Below are 20,000 nucleotides of genomic sequence, written 5' to 3'. Positions count from 1 at the left end.
GATTGTGTACATGTTACTGATAATGTGCATTTTACTGATAGTGTATCTGTTACTGATAGTGTATCTGTTACTGATAGTGAACGTGTTACTAATAGTGTATGTGTTACTGATAGTGTATGTGTTACTGATAGTGTATCTGTTACTGATAGTGTACGATTTACTGATAGTGTATCTGTTACTGATAGTGTATCTGTTACTGATAGTGAACGTGTTAATGATAGTGTACGTGTTACTGATAGTGTACGTATTACTGATAGTGTATCTGTTACTGAGAGTGAACATTTACTGATAGTGTATCTGTTACTGATAGTGAACGTGTTACTGATAGTGTATCTGTTACTGATAGTGTACGATTTACTGATAGTGTATCTGTTACTGATAGTGAACACATTACTGATAGTGTATCTGTTACTGATAGTGTATCTGTTACTGATAGTGTACGATTTACTGATAGTGTATCTGTTACTGATAGTGTATGTGTTACTGATAGTGTATCTGTTACTGATAGTGTACGTTTTACTGATAGTGTAAGTGTTACTTCTGTTTACCTTCAGTAAAGGCTTTTGCAACACAATTTGATTTAGTAGTTCCAATAAAGCACTTTTAAACTCAACAAAAATTCTGAACTCAACGGAAAGAGGGAGAGGGAGGGAGTGAGTGGTTGGTGAGTTCCTGCTGTAGCTGTGGTGAGAAGCTGCAGGAGGTCTAGACTTCCTGGCCCTCTGTAATGATGTTCTCTGTAATGCCCCTCTGCCCCCCCACCCCACCCGCATGATAACTCATAGCCATCCTTAAACCCATACTCTCTCTCTCTTTCTGTTTCACTCTCTCTTTTTTGTCTCTCTCTCTTTCACTCTCTCTGTCTCACTCACTCTCTCTGTCTCTCTCACTCACTCACTCACTCTCACTCTCCCTCTCCGTTCTGCCACCTTTGAAGCTAGATCAGATGAGCCACTTTGAAGCTCAGGTCAAGTCTGATCCTACAGACTGATCCTACAGTCTGATCCTACAGTCTAACCACAGTCCGGTGTTCAGAGTCTGTCTAGACTAATGTATGAGAGTGAGCACAGGCTAATGCTACCAGGCTCTGCCTGCCACTGTAGGCGACCAGAGCCCCGGCTGCGGGACCCTGTGGGACCCTGCAGGACTCAGTGGAGGGCTTTATGAGCCTCCCATCTGCAGGAAGACCCAGTAGAGCTGCTCTAAGATGAGCTCCCAGCCGGAGAAGCTCTCAACATCCTCCACAGCACTGCAGCGCTGCACACTTCTACATCCACACTTCTACATCCACTTCTACATCCACACTTCTACATTCACACTGCTACATCCACACTTCTACATCCACACTTCTACATCCACACTTCTACATTCACACTGCTACATCCACACTTCTACATCCACACTTCTACATTCACACTTCTACATCCACACTTCTACATTCACACTTCTACATCCACTTCTACATCCACTTCTACATCCACTTCTACATCCACACTTCTACATCCATACTTCTACATCCACACTTCTACATCCACTTCTACATCCACTTCTACATCCACACTTCTACATTCACACTGCTACATCCACTTCTACATCCACACTTCTACATCCACACTTCTACATCCACACTTCTACATTCACACTGCTACATCCACTTCTACATCCACACTTCTACATCCACTTCTACATCCACTTCTACATCCACTTCTACATCCACACTTCTACATCCATACTTCTACATCCACACTTCTACATCCACTTCTACATCCACTTCTACATCCACACTTCTACATTCACACTGCTACATCCACTTCTACATTCACACTTCTACATCCACACTTCTACATCCACACTTCTACATCCACTTCTACATCCACACTTCTACATCCACACTTCTACATCCACACTTCTTCATCCACACTTCTACATCCACACTTCTACATCCACACTTCTACATCCACACTTCTACATTCACACTGCTACATCCACTTCTACATTCACACTTCTACATCCACTTCTACATCCACTTCTACATCCACACTTCTACATTCACACTGCTACATCCACACTTCTACATCCACTGCTACATCCACTTCTACATCCACTTCTACATTCACACTTCTACATCCACACTTCTACATCCACACTTCTACATCCACTTCTACATCCACACTTCTACATCCACACTTCTTCATCCACACTTCTACATCCACTTCTACATCCACACTTCTACATCCACACTTCTACATCCACACTTCTACATCCACACTTCTTCATCCACACTTCTACATCCACTTCTACATCCACACTTCTACATCCACACTTCTACATTCACACTTCTACATCCACACTGCTACATCCACTTCTACATCCACTTCTACATCCACTTCTACATCCACACTTCTACATTCACACTTCTACACCCACACTTCTACATCCACACTTCTACATTCACACTTCTACATCCACTTCTACATCCACACTTCTACACCCACACTTCTACATCCACACTTCTACTTTCACACTTCTACTTTCACACTTCTACTTTCACACTTCTACATCCAATTCTACATCCACACTTCTACATTCACACTTCTACATCCACTTCTACATTCACACTTCTACATCCACTTCTACATCCACACTTCTACATCCATACTTCTACATCCACACTTCTACATCCACTTCTACATCCACTTCTACATCCACACTTCTACATTCACACTGCTACATCCACTTCTACATTCACACTTCTACATCCACACTTCTACATCCACACTTCTACATCCACTTCTACATCCACACTTCTACATCCACACTTCTACATCCACACTTCTTCATCCACACTTCTACATCCACTTCTACATCCACACTTCTACATCCACACTTCTACATCCACACTTCTTCATCCACACTTCTACATCCACTTCTATATCCACACTTCTACATTCACACTTCTACATCCACACTTCTACATTCACACTTCTACATCCACACTGCTACATCCACTACTACATCCACTTCTACATCCACTTCTACATCCACACTTCTACATTCACACTTCTACATTCACACTTCTACACCCACACTTCTACATCCACACTTCTACATTCACACTTCTACATCCACTTCTACATCCACACTTCTACACCCACACTTCTACATCCACACTTCTACACCCACACTTCTACATCCACACTTCTACATCCACACTTCTACTTTCACACTTCTACTTTCACACTTCTACATCCACACTTCTACTTTCACACTTCTACATCCACTTCTACATCCACACTTCTACTTTCACACTTCTACATCCACACTTCTACATTCACACTTCTACATCCACTTCTACATCCACACTTCTACATTCACACTTCTACATCCACTTCTACATCCACACTTCTACATCCACTTCTACATTCACACTTCTACATCCACACTTCTACATCCACACTTCTACATCCACTTCTACATTCACACTTCTACATCCACACTTCTACATCCACACTTCTACATCCACTTCTACATCCACACTTCTACATCCACACTTCTACATCCACACTTCTACATCCACTTCTACATCCACTTCTACATCCACACTTCTACTTTCACACTTCTACGTCCACACTTCTACATTCACACTTCTACATCCACTTCTACATCCACACTTCTACATTCACACTTCTACATCCACTTCTACATCCACACTTCTACATCCACTTCTACATTCACACTTCTACATCCATACTTCTACACCCACACTTCTACATCCACTTCTACATTCACACTTCTACATCCACACTTCTACATCCACACTTCTACATCCACTTCTACATTCACACTTCTACATCCACTTCTACATCCACACTTCTACATCCACACTTCTACATCCACACTTCTACATCCACTTCTACATCCACACTTCTACATCCACTTCTACATCCACACTTCTACATCCACACTTCTACATTCACACTTCTACATCCACACTTCTACATCCACTTCGACATCCACTTCTACATCCACACTTCTACATCCACTTCTACATCCACACTTCTACATCCACACTTCTACATCCACTTCTACATCCACACTTCTACATCCACACTTCTACATTCACACTTCTACATCCACTTCTACATCCACACTTCTACATTCACACTGCTACATCCACTTCTACATCCACACTTCTACATCCACTTCTACATCCACTTCTACATCCACACTTCTACATCCACTTCTACATTCACACTTCTACATCCACACTTCTACTTTCACACTTCTACATCCACTTCTACATCCACACTTCTACATTCACACTGCTACATCCACTTCTACATCCACACTTCTACATCCACTTCTACATCCACTTCTACATCCACACTTCTACATCCACACTTCTACATTCACACTGCTACATCCACTTCTACATTCACACTTCTACATCCACACTTCTACATTCACACTGCTACATCCACTTCTACATCCACACTTCTACATCCACTTCTACATCCACTTCTACATTCACACTTCTACATTCACACTGCTACATTCACACTTCTACATTCACACTTCTACATCCACTTCTACATCCACTTCTACATCCACACTTCTACATTCACACTTCTACACCCACACTTCTACTTTCACACTTCTACATCCACTTCTACATCCACACTTCTACTTTCACACTTCTACATCCACTTCTACATCCACTTCTACATCCACACTTCTACATCCACACTTCTACATCCACTTCTACATCCACACTTCTACTTTCACACTTCTACATCCACTTCTACATCCACTTCTACATCCACACTTCTACATCCACTTCTACATCCACTTCTACACCCACACTTCTACATTCACACTTCTACATTCACACTTCTACATTCACACTGCTACATCCACTTCTACATCCACTTCTACACCCACACTTCTACATTCACACTTCTACATTCACACTTCTACATTCACACTTCTACATCCACTTCTACACCCACACTTCTACATTCACACTTCTACATCCACACTTCTACATCCACACTTCTACATCCACACTTCTACATCCACTTCTACATTCACACTTCTACATCCACACTTCTACATTCACACTGCTACATCCACTTCTACATTCACACTTCTACATCCACACTTCTACATCCACACTTCTACATCCACACTTCTACATTCACACTTCTACATCCACACTTCTACATCCACTTCTACATCCACACTTCTACATCCACACTTCTACATCCACTTCTACATCCACTTCTACATCCACACTTCTACATCCACACTTCTACATTCACACTTCTACATTCACACTTCTACATCCACTTCTACATCCACACTTCTACATCCACACTTCTACATTCACACTGCTACATCCACTTCTACATTCACACTTCTACATCCACACTTCTACATTCACACTGCTACATCCACTTCTACATCCACACTTCTACATCCACTTCTACATCCACTTCTACACCCACACTTCTACATTCACACATCTACATCCACACTTCTACATTCACACTGCTACATCCACTTATACATCCACACTTCTACATCCACTTCTACATCCACTTCTACACCCACACTTCTACATTCACACTTCTACATTCACACTTCTACATTCACACTGCTACATCCACTTCTACATCCACACTTCTACATCCACTTCTACATTCACACTTCTACATCCACACTTCTACATCCACTTCTACATCCACACTTCTACATCCACTTCTACATCCACACTTCTACATCCACACTTCTACATCCACTTCTACATCCACTTCTACATCCACACTTCTACATCCACACTTCTACATTCACACTTCTACATCCACTTCTACATCCACTTCAACATCCACACTTCTACATCCACACTTCTACATTCACACTGCTACATCCACTTCTACATTCACACTTCTACATCCACACTTCTACATTCACACTGCTACATCCACTTCTACATCCACACTTCTACATCCACTTCTACATCCACTTCTACACCCACACTTCTACATTCACACTGCTACATTCACACTTCTACATTCACACTTCTACATCCACTTCTACATCCACTTCTACATCCACACTTCTACATTCACACTTCTACACCCACACTTCTACTTTCACACTTCTACATCCACTTCTACATCCACACTTCTACTTTCACACTTCTACATCCACTTCTACATCCACTTCTACATCCACACTTCTACATCCACACTTCTACTTTCACACTTCTACATCCACTTCTACATCCACACTTCTACTTTCACACTTCTACATCCACTTCTACATCCACTTCTACATCCACACTTCTACATCCACTTCTACATCCACTTCTACACCCACACTTCTACATTCACACTTCTACATTCACACTTCTACATTCACACTGCTACATCCACTTCTACATCCACTTCTACACCCACACTTCTACATTCACACTTCTACATTCACACTTCTACATTCACACTTCTACATCCACTTCTACACCCACACTTCTACATTCACACTTCTACATCCACACTTCTACATCCGCACTTCTACATCCACACTTCTACATCCACTTCTACATTCACACTTCTACATCCACACTTCTACATTCACACTGCTACATCCACTTCTACATTCACACTTCTACATCCACACTTCTACATCCACACTTCTACATCCACACTTCTACATTCACACTTCTACATCCACACTTCTACATCCACTTCTACATCCACACTTCTACATCCACACTTCTACATCCACTTCTACATCCACTTCTACATCCACACTTCTACATCCACACTTCTACATTCACACTTCTACATTCACACTTCTACATCCACTTCTACATCCACACTTCTACATCCACACTTCTACATTCACACTGCTACATCCACTTCTACATTCACACTTCTACATCCACACTTCTACATTCACACTGCTACATCCACTTCTACATCCACACTTCTACATCCACTTCTACATCCACTTCTACACCCACACTTCTACATTCACACATCTACATCCACACTTCTACATTCACACTGCTACATCCACTTATACATCCACACTTCTACATCCACTTCTACATCCACTTCTACACCCACACTTCTACATTCACACTTCTACATTCACACTTCTACATTCACACTGCTACATCCACTTCTACATCCACACTTCTACATTCACACTTCTACATCCACACTTCTACATCCACACTTCTACATCCACTTCTACATCCACACTTCTACATCCACTTCTACATCCACACTTCTACATCCACACTTCTACATCCACTTCTACATCCACACTTCTACATCCACACTTCTACATTCACACTTCTACATTCACACTTCTACATCCACTTCTACATCCACACTTCTACATCCACACTTCTACATCCACACTTCTACATTCACACTGCTACATCCACTTCTACATTCACACTTCTACATCCACACTTCTACATTCACACTGCTACATCCACTTCTACATCCACACTTCTACATCCACTTCTACATCCACTTCTACACCCACACTTCTACATTCACACATCTACATCCACACTTCTACATTCACACTGCTACATCCACTTATACATCCACACTTCTACATCCACTTCTACATCCACTTCTACACCCACACTTCTACATTCACACTTCTACATTCACACTTCTACATTCACACTGCTACATCCACTTCTACATCCACACTTCTACATCCACTTCTACATTCACACTTCTACATCCACATCTACACCCACACTTCTACATCCACTTCTACATCCACACTTCTACATCCACACTGCTACATCCACTTCTACATCCACACTTCTACATCCACTTCTACATCCACACTTCTACATCCACTTCTACATCCACACTTCTACATCCACACTTCTACATCCACTTCTACATCCACACTGCTACATCCACTTCTACATCCACTTCTACATCCACACTTCTACATCCACTTCTACATCCACTTCTACATCCACACTTCTACATCCACACTTCTACATCCACTTCTACATCCACTTCTACATCCACTTCTACATCCACACTTCTACATTCACACTTCTACATTCACACTTCTACACCCACACTTCTACATCCACTTCTACATCCACACTTCTACATCCACACTTCTACATCCACACTTCTACATTCACACTTCTACATCCACACTTCTACATCCACTTCTACATCCACTTCTACATTCACACTTCTACATCCACACTTCTACATCCACACTTCTACTTTCACACTTCTACATCCACTTCTACATCCACTTCTACATCCACACTTCTACTTTCACACTTCTACATCCACTTCTACATCCACACTTCTACTTTCACACTTCTACATCCACTTCTACATCCACTTCTACATCCACACTTCTACATCCACTTCTACATCCACTTCTACACCCACACTTCTACATTCACACTTCTACATTCACACTTCTACATTCACACTGCTACATCCACTTCTACATCCACTTCTACACCCACACTTCTACATTCACACTTCTACATTCACACTTCTACATCCACTTCTACACCCACACTTCTACATTCACACTTCTACATCCACACTTCTACATCCACACTTCTACATCCACACTTCTACATCCACTTCTACATTCACACTTCTACATCCACACTTCTACATTCACACTGCTACATCCACTTCTACATTCACACTTCTACATCCACACTTCTACATCCACACTTCTACATCCACACTTCTACATTCACACTTCTACATCCACACTTCTACATCCACTTCTACATCCACACTTCTACATCCACACTTCTACATCCACTTCTACATCCACTTCTACATCCACACTTCTACATCCACACTTCTACATTCACACTTCTACATTCACACTTCTACATCCACTTCTACATCCACACTTCTACATCCACACTTCTACATTCACACTGCTACATCCACTTCTACATTCACACTTCTACATCCACACTTCTACATTCACACTGCTACATCCACTTCTACATCCACACTTCTACATCCACTTCTACATCCACTTCTACACCCACACTTCTACATTCACACATCTACATCCACACTTCTACATTCACACTGCTACATCCACTTATACATCCACACTTCTACATCCACTTCTACATCCACTTCTACACCCACACTTCTACATTCACACTTCTACATTCACACTTCTACATTCACACTGCTACATCCACTTCTACATCCACACTTCTACATTCACACTTCTACATCCACACTTCTACATCCACACTTCTACATCCACTTCTACATCCACACTTCTACATCCACTTCTACATCCACACTTCTACATCCACACTTCTACATCCACTTCTACATCCACTTCTACATCCACACTTCTACATCCACACTTCTACATTCACACTTCTACATCCACTTCTACATCCACTTCTACATCCACACTTCTACATCCACACTTCTACATTCACACTGCTACATCCACTTCTACATTCACACTTCTACATCCACACTTCTACATTCACACTGCTACATCCACTTCTACATCCACACTTCTACATCCACTTCTACATCCACTTCTACACCCACACTTCTACATTCACACATCTACATCCACACTTCTACATTCACACTGCTACATCCACTTATACATCCACACTTCTACATCCACTTCTACATCCACTTCTACACCCACACTTCTACATTCACACTTCTACATTCACACTTCTACATTCACACTGCTACATCCACTTCTACATCCACACTTCTACATCCACTTCTACATTCACACTTCTACATCCACATCTACACCCACACTTCTACATCCACTTCTACATCCACACTTCTACATCCACACTGCTACATCCACTTCTACATCCACACTTCTACATCCACTTCTACATCCACACTTCTACATCCACTTCTACATCCACACTTCTACATCCACACTTCTACATCCACTTTTACATCCACACTGCTACATCCACTTCTACATCCACTTCTACATCCACACTTCTACATCCACTTCTACATCCACTTCTACATCCACACTTCTACATCCACACTTCTACATCCACTTCTACATCCACTTCTACATCCACTTCTACATCCACACTTCTACATTCACACTTCTACATTCACACTTCTACACCCACACTTCTACATCCACTTCTACATCCACACTTCTACATCCACACTTCTACATCCACACTTCTACATTCACACTTCTACATCCACACTTCTACATCCACTTCTACATTCACACTTCTACATCCACACTTCTACATCCACACTTCTACATCCACACTTCTACATTCACACTGCTACATCCACTTCTACATCCACACTTCTACATCCACTTCTACATCCACACTTCTACATTCACACTGCTACATCCACACTTCTACATCCACACTTCTACATCCACACTTCTACATCCACACTTCTACATCCACTTCTACATCCACACTTCTACATCCACACTTCTACATTCACACTTCTACATTCACACTTCTACATCCACACTTCTACATCCACTTCTACATCCACACTTCTACATCCACACTTCTACATCCACTTCTACATCCACTAGAAACAGGAAAAAGGCCAAACGGCCATTTTGTACTAACTCAGAGTGGTGTGAATTTTCTCTTTGAATGACACTGTTGTTTACGTTAACAGATCCAGAAGATCACTGGTGTCTCCAATAATTGCTATTACATGCCTACTTAGCTGGACTCCATTCTACGTCAACATCTGACACAGCTGTATGACAGGTTTACTATGTAGGACCTCTCATAGACAAAAGTGCTTCCTCTTAGATGGTATGCTCTGATGTGCTAGGAATTTGTTTTCACAGAAAGTTGGATACACTGGTTTAGTAAGAGCAAAAATGGGAGCTTTGCATATACATGACCGATAAATTGCATTTTCATTGTCACTGTGATATGAACATGCACAATAACCACAAAAGAACAGCAAAATATGCAATAACAAACATTCACGAACATGGCGCATGTAAATAAAATAGATTTGACCTATGAGATGAAACATTCACACATTCATTTGGTCAATCAGATTAAGCCCCTGCCATGAGCAACCCTATCACTGAATGTCATGATGACTTTTGTTAGTTCTCATAGGTGCACTTTTATAATGGGTTTTATAGTTTGTTTCTTTCTTCAGCTGTATATTCAAACAGGAGAAACTAAATGTAATATTTATAGTTAAACTGTCCCTTTAATGTCTTTTTAATTGGTTTTGGCATTTATATGCTCAATAAAAGTGTGTTTTATAATAGTTAGGGTCATATATTGCCTAACTATATGACCCTGTACCCTGGGGCTCTCAGCACAGATCACCCTGTACCCTGGGGTTCTTGTGAGAGATGATACTACACCAGGAGCATTATGGGTAGTGTCCACCAGGCTGCTTTTCTCACATTCCATTCACGTTTCTCAGAAAAAGAGAAGAGAAGAGAAAAGAAGAGAAGAGATGGCCTCTGAGATGAAAGCTCACTCCCACTTAAGAGCGTATTAGCAGAGTAAACCACTATCACTGCAGGAGGGGAAATATCAAATTAGTCTCATTTAACATCAAACGGGGTCAGCCATAATACACTTAAAAAAGAAAACATATTCTGTCCACATAAAAAAAAATACTGAACAAAATATAATTGTCCAACTTCCTGTGTATGGTTAACAAAGAAAAGCAAAAGTCTGTGTGAAAGGAATGTGTGTGTGTGTGTGTGCGTGTGCGTGTGTGTGTGTGTGTGTGTGCGTGTGTGTGTGTGTGTGTGTGTGTGTGTGTATTTGCATGTTTTCTCATACGTTTACACACAGCAGGAAGGAAAGCACAACAGCTGGATATGCACGAGTGATCATTGATGAGTAAATATTGATCTGGACCTCTTGCACACACGCTGCTCTCTCTCAGCTAAATATTGAAACAGCTCCAGGAACCGACGAGAAGCACCAGCCGATCGATAACAAGGCCATCGTTGGCCGGGCAGCACGCCACCTCTGATTTACACCGCCGCATGGGTTGAACACAGCACTGAGCACGCTCTGTGTGTCCCAGCTGTAATCAGGGCTCTTTATCCACGCCTGCCAGCTGTTGCTCACGCACCTTCTCTTTTGTCCCTTGTAGGCACCCTTAATTAGGCTGCTCACCCCATCCAATCACTTTGCCTCATAAATGATCACCATGGAGACAAAGACCCCTCAATCAGTTTTGTTTTTGTTTATCTTTTTTTAACAAGTGATCAGGCCTTGATGTTGATACCATTTTTGAGGAGATAATTTACAGGCTTGTTCTTTTCTCCTGTCACACAGTTGAGCTTTATTGATGTAGCGCATGGGTTCACAGATAACACATGATCTATGGCAAAGAGCAAACAGTGTTGACAATGGCTGATGTCACTGGTCTGCTCAGCTCAGCTGTGTCCCCAGTCAAAGCCCTGCAGAGGGTCTGCGGGACACAGGACTGACGGGCAGCGTGACATGGTGACAGGACAGGACAGGACGGATAAACAGGCGCGGGGTAAACCTGCAGCTCTGCCTGGGTGGGAACAGTCAGGCTAAAGACTGGTGAACTCAGAACATTGAAACACACTGAAACAGATCAGCAGCTACCATCCAAAACATTTCACGTAGTGTAAACCTACTGAAAACATCTGAAAACCAGGAATTCACACTACAGGACCTCACGTTGCAGGACCTCACGCTGCAGGACCTCACACTACAGGACCTCATGCTACAGGACCTCACATTACAGGACCTCACGCTACAGGACCTCACACTACAGGACCTCACACTACAGGACCTCACGCTACAGGACCTCACGCTACAGGACCTCACACTACAGGACCTTATGCTGCAGGACTTCATGTTCAAGGCTGTCTCAGTAACTGGTTTACAGCAATCGCGGCTGTTAAGTTCTCACTCTACTGCTGTCAAATCCCTTCCTTTAATCCCAGCATGTGTGCAGACAAAGCACAGCTATGCGACGGCCGTCTGGCTTGGCTGAGGGGCCGTTTGACTCGGCTGAGGGGCTGTATGGCTCAGCTGAGGGCCGTCTAGCTCACTAAGGGCCGTCTGGCTCGCTGAAGGCCGTCTGGCTCGACTGAGGGGCTGTATGGCTCAGCTGAGGGGCAGTTTGGCTCAGCTGAGGGGCAGTTTGGCTTGGCTGAGGGGCCGTCTGGCTCGACTGAGGGGCTGTATGGCTCAGCTGAGGGGCAGTTTGGCTCAGCTGAGGGGCAGTTTGGCTCGGCTGAGGGGCCGTCTGGCTCGACTGAGGGGTCGTTTGGCTCGGCTGAGGGGCTGTATGGCTCAGCTGAGGGCCGTCTAGCTCACTAAGGGCCGTCTGGCTCGCTGAAGGCCGTCTGGCTCGACTGAGGGGCTGTATGGCTCAGCTGAGGGGCAGTTTGGCTCAGCTGAGGGGCAGTTTGGCTTGGCTGAGGGGCCGTCTGGCTCGACTGAGGGGCTGTATGGCTCAGCTGAGGGGCAGTTTGGCTCAGCTGAGGGGCAGTTTGGCTCGGCTGAGGGGCCGTCTGGCTCGACTGAGGGGCTGAATGGCTCAGCTGAGGGGCAATTTGGCTCGGCTGAGGGGCCGTTTGGCTCGGCTGAGGGGCCGTTTGGCTCGGCTGAGGGTTAGTCGTCTATTCATTTCCAAAGGGCCACAATTTGAACCACTACACAGATATAGACGTAAATGTTCCATTCCGAAGCTCCTAATTCAAACACTGACTAAATGGGCCTTAAAAGACTATGAAGTGGTGACATCAAAACAAAACAAAAACACAGCCTAACAATCAAAGAACAACCCCCCCCAGGAAAAGCACACAGCACTCGCTTTGAGCAGCATCAGTGGAGTGTGTGTCAGGTGCAGGACTCATCTGGGGTTGTTTGGTGTTTTTCACACAAACCTCGCTGAACACACAGCCTACACATGTACCTCCATTGCTCAAGGCTTCTGTGACAACAAAACCAGGGGACAAGAGGAAGAGCATTCATGTTGCTTTTGATCATCAGCCGAAATATGAAACTCTATACGCATACGTAAAAAACACATCTCCTTAACGTTCTGCTAAGAGAACATGTCTCTCCTTGACGTGAGACTACACAGCATCACATCAGATCCTTCATATTACAGGTCTTCATTAACGTGAACATCACCACGTAACATACATCACTGCACTGTTGAGCTTAGCTGTGGCATCACAACACACGCTCATATCTACAATATCTGAGATCAAGGAGAGAGAGAGAGAGAGAGAGAGAGAAAGAAAGAAAGAAAGGGAACAGAAATTGGAAGGCATAGGGGGAGGAAAAGAAAGACTGAAGGCCAGGAAAGGAGGAAAACAGAGAGAGAGAGAGCGAGCATGCACACATACACACTATAGCTCCACACCCCTGTCTCTCTCTCTGTCTCTCTTTCTCTCTCTCTCTCTCTCTCTCTCTCTCTGTCTCTTTTTCTCTCTGTCTCTGTCAGTCTCTTTCTCTCTGTCTCTGGCTCTCTTTCTCTCTGTCTCTGTTGGTCTCTCTCTCTCTCTCGCTCTCTCTCTCTGTGGAGAACAGCAGGACACAGGGCTTCAGTCCATGTTCACTTACTGTCTCCCTTTCATCAGGGCTCAACCAAAAAGTTTCAAATACCTCCCGTAGGAAAACAAACATGATTCGGCCCAGTGAAGACATCTGTCCTTTTGAGAAAGAATAAAAAAAGCTCTGTTTAAACAGCTGTTTGGGTCCTCTGTACTCTGAATGTTGTGATAGAGGATCTCTGGAATAACACGGTGGCCGGACACGTGGCCCAGGGGTCAGACATAAAGCAAATGCTAATCCTCAGTTCCATGATACTGTTAGCACACGGGTGAGGGTGAGGGTGAGGGTGAGAGTGAGAGAGTGAGAGTGAGTGGTTGAGACTGTGAGAGTGAGAGAGTGTGAGAGTGAGAAGGTGAGTGTGATGTTGAGGGTGAGGGAGTGAGAGTGAGACTGAGAATGAGGTTGAGAATGAGGGTGAGAGTGAGTAAGAGGGTGATGATGAGGGTGAGGGAGTGAGTGAGGATGAGAGTGTGAGGGTGAGAGTGAGATGGTGATGAGGGTGAGAGTGAGAGGGTGATGAGGGTGAGGGAGTGAGAGTGAGAATGAGCGTGAGGGTGATTACGGTGAGTGAGAGTGAGGGTGATGAGGTTGAGAGTGAGTGAGAGGGTGAGAGTGAGATGGTGAGAGTGTGAGAGTGAGAGGGTGAGAGTGAGAGGATAAGAGTGAGGATGAGAGTGTGAGGATGAGAGTGAAAGGGTGAGAGTGAGAGGGTGAGGATGAGAGTGAGAGGGTGAGAGTGAGGGTGAGAGGGTTAGAGGGAGAGAGTGAGAGGGTGAGAGTGTCACATAAGCTCAATTTCTAAAATAAACAGAACTGCTTAGCTACATCAAAACCTGTTCATCTTCATCTGGTTAAAGCTGACTAAAAATCTTCAACAGGACTCACCTCCCACCTGTTCCTGTCTCTTTCTCGATCGCTTGCATGCACACACACACCCACTCGCCCACACACACATGCGTGCACACACACAAATAGTGATATCATCAGTCGCCTAAGCCTACATGTACTCCGCCATGGATTGGACTGTCACTCATACTGGAGTTGTTAAAGACGTGTAGTCTAACTGAGGCAAACAACCCAAACTTTCTGCTCGGAGCGCGTCAGGTCTTAAGTCTTCTGGAGGCCGCTCCTCCTGCAGAACGTTCCTCCTGCAGAACGTTCCTCCTGGAGAACGCTCCTCCTCGAGCCTCTCTTTCTCTTTCTGTGTCAATCATTATTTTTTGATGGCACTCCCATCAGATGTGAAGGTGTCTCAGAAGCCCTCAGAGCCGCTGCCGTCCTGCCATAGCCACCCATCCCCTCCACGCTCATGACACGTTTTGATGTCTCCTCCATCTAAAGTCGCACACCTGCCTCCTGCCCAGAAGCTCCGCGTCAGCCGCGGCCGTTTGCCTCAGCAGCCAATTACAGCGAGACGGTAATGAGCAGTCGCGTTGCCCTAGCAGCCAGGATTGACATTCCCTCCCACTCATTTGTCAACAAATCAGAATGGATGGCACGGGGGCGATATTGAGCTGGAGGTGCAGAGCGCTGGAGGTGCAGCCGTTCCTGCTCGTTATCATTGACAAGTTGTCTAAGGTTGATTTGCGGATCTCTCGCCTTAGTCGTCTTATGATACAATGGTGATGTGAGGCATCACATTCATGGTTTCTCCCATAACTGTAATAACAGGGGTAGGCTACCATATAGAAAACACGAGTGGCATATCTATACAGGAAAAAGAGTTGGGGCTTCATAGGAAAAAAGAAACAACTTAAACTATTTTAGGGTACGCTTACAAGCTGTAAAGAGAATTAAACGCAGACATTTTGGCCTTGTGATCTTATAGGCCTGAGACGGAGTTCAAACGGAACTGCCCCGGTACAGACAAAGTTAAAACAGAACCGCCCCGGTACAGATGGGCCTACGCTCTCTGGGCATGAAAAGTCTTTCTACTATAAGACAGGAAATATGAAATGCACTGTGCACTAAAGATCAGCTCAGTGGAGCAGACACGGTCTGACTCCCGGGTCGGCAAATGATATTTGTTTTCTTATGTCCTGACAGCCACTGGAGGACTTTTCTGCTCTGAGTCATTAGCCTCTTCTCCACTGTAGGGCTGAATGGTTTGGAGGACGGACAGTAAACGTTTCAATCACATTTCCACATGAACACAGTACAGAAAGTTCAGAGCTGTTCTCAGCACGCTTAGCTAACCTTGCTCAGAGCCACAGAACTGTTGAGGTGGGGTGGCGTGTTGATGGGGTGATTTGCTGATTGGTGCTACGCTAACGGAGATAACACTCTTCTAGAGCTCTTCTCTCTCACCACCAGCATTTGGCATTTGAACATGTCCTGTAATATTTTGTGAACAGAACAAACAGTAGAAATAAACTAAATGACTCACATTTACCCGCCTCATTCAGACACATGTAGTGACCAGAATTGTTTAGCAACATGATTATGACAAGAACCCGTTGCCACCACAAATACTTCCTGGTCCCTGTTTCCAGTATAATACCGGCGGAAAAATAAACTGTAACGGTCTCAGTAGTCCGGTTCTGCCCAAACAGCCTGACACAGCCTTAATTATCATTTGGCCCAACAAAGACTTATGACATTTTAAAACATCTTTGAAGTTGTTGAAACTTTATTTATAAGTGAAGGTTGTATCTGGCTGCAAGGTTGTATCTGGCCAACATTTTCCACCTCTGTACTAATCCATCCATCCCTCCATCCATCCATCCATCCATCCATCCATCCATCCCTCCATCCATCCATCCATTCCTAGGCTTTGGTGTATGGTGAGAGACAGCGCAGAGACAGAGGAGATGCACTCACATCGTTCTTTATGTTCCTCTGGGCTACATGAGGCTTCCGTATCCGCCAGCAGCCCTGAAACACCAAACTGCTTCTTCCCAGGATCCTCAGTGGCCTTTAGAGCACTGGGAGACCCCGAGGGTGCGTGGGCCGACCCGCCAAAGTCAAAGTCCTTCCCCTCCACATCTGCGTAATGGAGACGGGGTGATGCTTCCAGCTCCAGGCTGCCCTTCAGCCTCTTCGTGGGGAGGAAGGCGGAGTGGTAACCCCCACCATCTCGCTCCTCCACCGGGGTAGGGAACGGGCGGAAAGCCCCCACGCCTCCGTGGGGCAACATGCCCAGGGGAGAGCAGTCCAGGTTAGCTGGAGCAAACTGGGGGTGGAGGTGGATCAGGGAGGAGGGGAATTCTCGAGGGGCAAACCCTCCCTGGCGGTGGTACATGGAGGTGAAGGTGTAGGACCCAGTGGAGAAAGGAAGATGCAGGTCCTTGTCTATAGTGACGGGGACACCAAACGGACGAGAGGACTGACAGGGGACGGAGGCGTCGCGACCAGCCTCGGCCGTGGAAGCCAGCACCATGAGCGCGGGGGACGTCAGGGGGCTCGGCACGTAGGGAGAACTCTCCATCTTGAAGGCAGCACGATGGAGATCCATTACTGTCCTGTGTGTGGTAACTAAGTGAGGAAAGCTACACCAGATCAAACAGCTCCGCCCGGGTCAGCCTCGAACTGCCGCCTGTAAAGACAACGGCATTTCTGTTATTCTGAACTCAGACAAGTGCACTGCTTGATAGCTTATTCGAGTGACAGTAGCGTCTTATAAATATGCATGCGGTTGTCCACGTCATTTATAAATATGTATGTAGATGAAGCAGCACGTTACTGACGGTTCTGAAGGAGAAAGGCGGCATTAACAAACGTGTACGAGGTTCAGTCCTCGTGTAGCACGTGAAGGAGGGAAAAAACCGCCACATAAAGGAGTAAACACGCCTTGGAAATGTGCCGTTATAATTACGCCGTTATTCCGTTATGGAAACATACCGATCACACATATTCCACACAGCTAGGGCAGCGCACTGCCCGATCTCCACCGCCTGTCCATCAGAGACGTGACTTTTACCGTGGTGAACACTTCCACTTCCTTTGTGCTGTGTTTCCGTGCACGAGACTGTGTAAAGTATCTGTGATTAGCGACATCTAAGCGTATCAATGACCTGCACGGCCCTGCACGTGCGGTCTGCGGTCTGGTAAATTACACTGTGGTTGTTACAAATAACGTTGAATACAACAGAAAATAAAGTGGGGGAAATATTTTTTTTTTAAAAGAAAGAAAAAGCAAAAAACTTTTGAAAGTTTGACGTGAAGTTTAAATCACAAAGCACGTCATGCGTGTATTATAAACTCTGAAACAAAAACTGTAAAACTTAATTTGTTAACCATTCGGTTAAGCTACTAGTAGGCCTATATGTGAGTGTTCATTTCTGCCGTAGTGTACTAGTGTACAGTTCTAAGATCAGTAGAGGAAAGACTTACACATAGACGTCTAGAGCGCACTCGAAATGAACTGCATTCAGGCTAAATTAACATGGCAAAATTATTTAAAACACAAGAGTAAAAATTGTAGCAATAATAATAATAATAATAATAATAATAATAATAATAATAATAATAATAATAATAATAAAACAGCTGCTGTATATCCAACTCAACACGTCAACTGGACTAAAAATAAACGAATACATGAATTTATTAGACACAGCACGTAGGAAGTGAAGATTTCATGGAAGCTTTTGGGCAATTATACGATAAACTGTGCGGGAAATGCCGGCTCGACTCAGCGGTTCACACGATCCGTTCCCGTGTCATCCAGGCTGTCAAACTTTTGGCATTTCTCTGTATCCATACAACATGTGCGCCGTTTTCCTTTTGGAAAACGACGAAGCTTCAACTTTATAACACAAGTCACCGAAATAGCATCAAATTCTCTATAATATTGTGTACAGTTTTACACAGTGGAAACAAAAGAGTTCTGTCCGTCAGCACAAATCAGAAAAGAAAAGAGATATTCAGAAAATTACCCAGAAAATTGAAACAAACAATTTACCCGTTTAAAACACATTTGAAAAAGTTTTAAGAACTTTTCACAAAGACGAAGCGCATAATCCCATGTTTATTTACGATAGAGCATAATGTAGATCCACGTTTGTTTTTTAAAACATTTGTTAAAAAGATTTACTTAATACAACTTAGTAAACCACGAAAAAAACACAATGTAAGTACGGGGAAACAAAAGTGAATTTAGCCACATCGAAAACTGCACAGAAAAACAGCAAATGTATTTAAGAGGGTCTTAAACTAATAGCAGGACAAGACAAGAAGATACTCACAGTTGCGAAGCCCATCGTGATGACCAGAGGAAAGTCCGCTCGTCTCCGCCACAAGAACCCGAGGCAGCTGCGAGGAGTTCGCGGGTGTCCAGAGCAGAGACGTGACAGGACAGTGGCGCTAAAAGACGTTTCACGGATCCTAACGCGCTTGATACGCGGTGCGCTGCACGAACTTGGTG

General features: G+C 44.2%; 1 pseudogene across 1 annotated transcript in view; it reads right to left on the bottom strand.

Moving 5' to 3' along the window:
- Positions 1-18,555, bottom strand: part of LOC143511707 (E3 ubiquitin-protein ligase RNF220 pseudogene) — a 19,613-nt pseudogene extending 1,058 nt beyond the window's left edge. Inside the window, exons 1-2 of the transcript XR_013130232.1 lie at positions 18,476-18,555; positions 17,456-18,170 (exon numbers count right to left, since the gene is read on the bottom strand). The product of XR_013130232.1 is annotated as an E3 ubiquitin-protein ligase RNF220 pseudogene (transcript). The remainder of the gene's footprint in view (positions 1-17,455; positions 18,171-18,475) is intronic.
- Positions 18,556-20,000: the final 1,445 nt, after the last annotated feature.

The sequence above is a fragment of the Brachyhypopomus gauderio genome, chromosome 4 (assembly GCF_052324685.1).
Source record: "Brachyhypopomus gauderio isolate BG-103 chromosome 4, BGAUD_0.2, whole genome shotgun sequence".
Lineage (NCBI taxonomy): Eukaryota > Metazoa > Chordata > Actinopteri > Gymnotiformes > Hypopomidae > Brachyhypopomus > Brachyhypopomus gauderio.
Note: the sequence above shows the minus strand (reverse complement) of the source record. Positions and strands in the feature narration are given on the sequence as shown.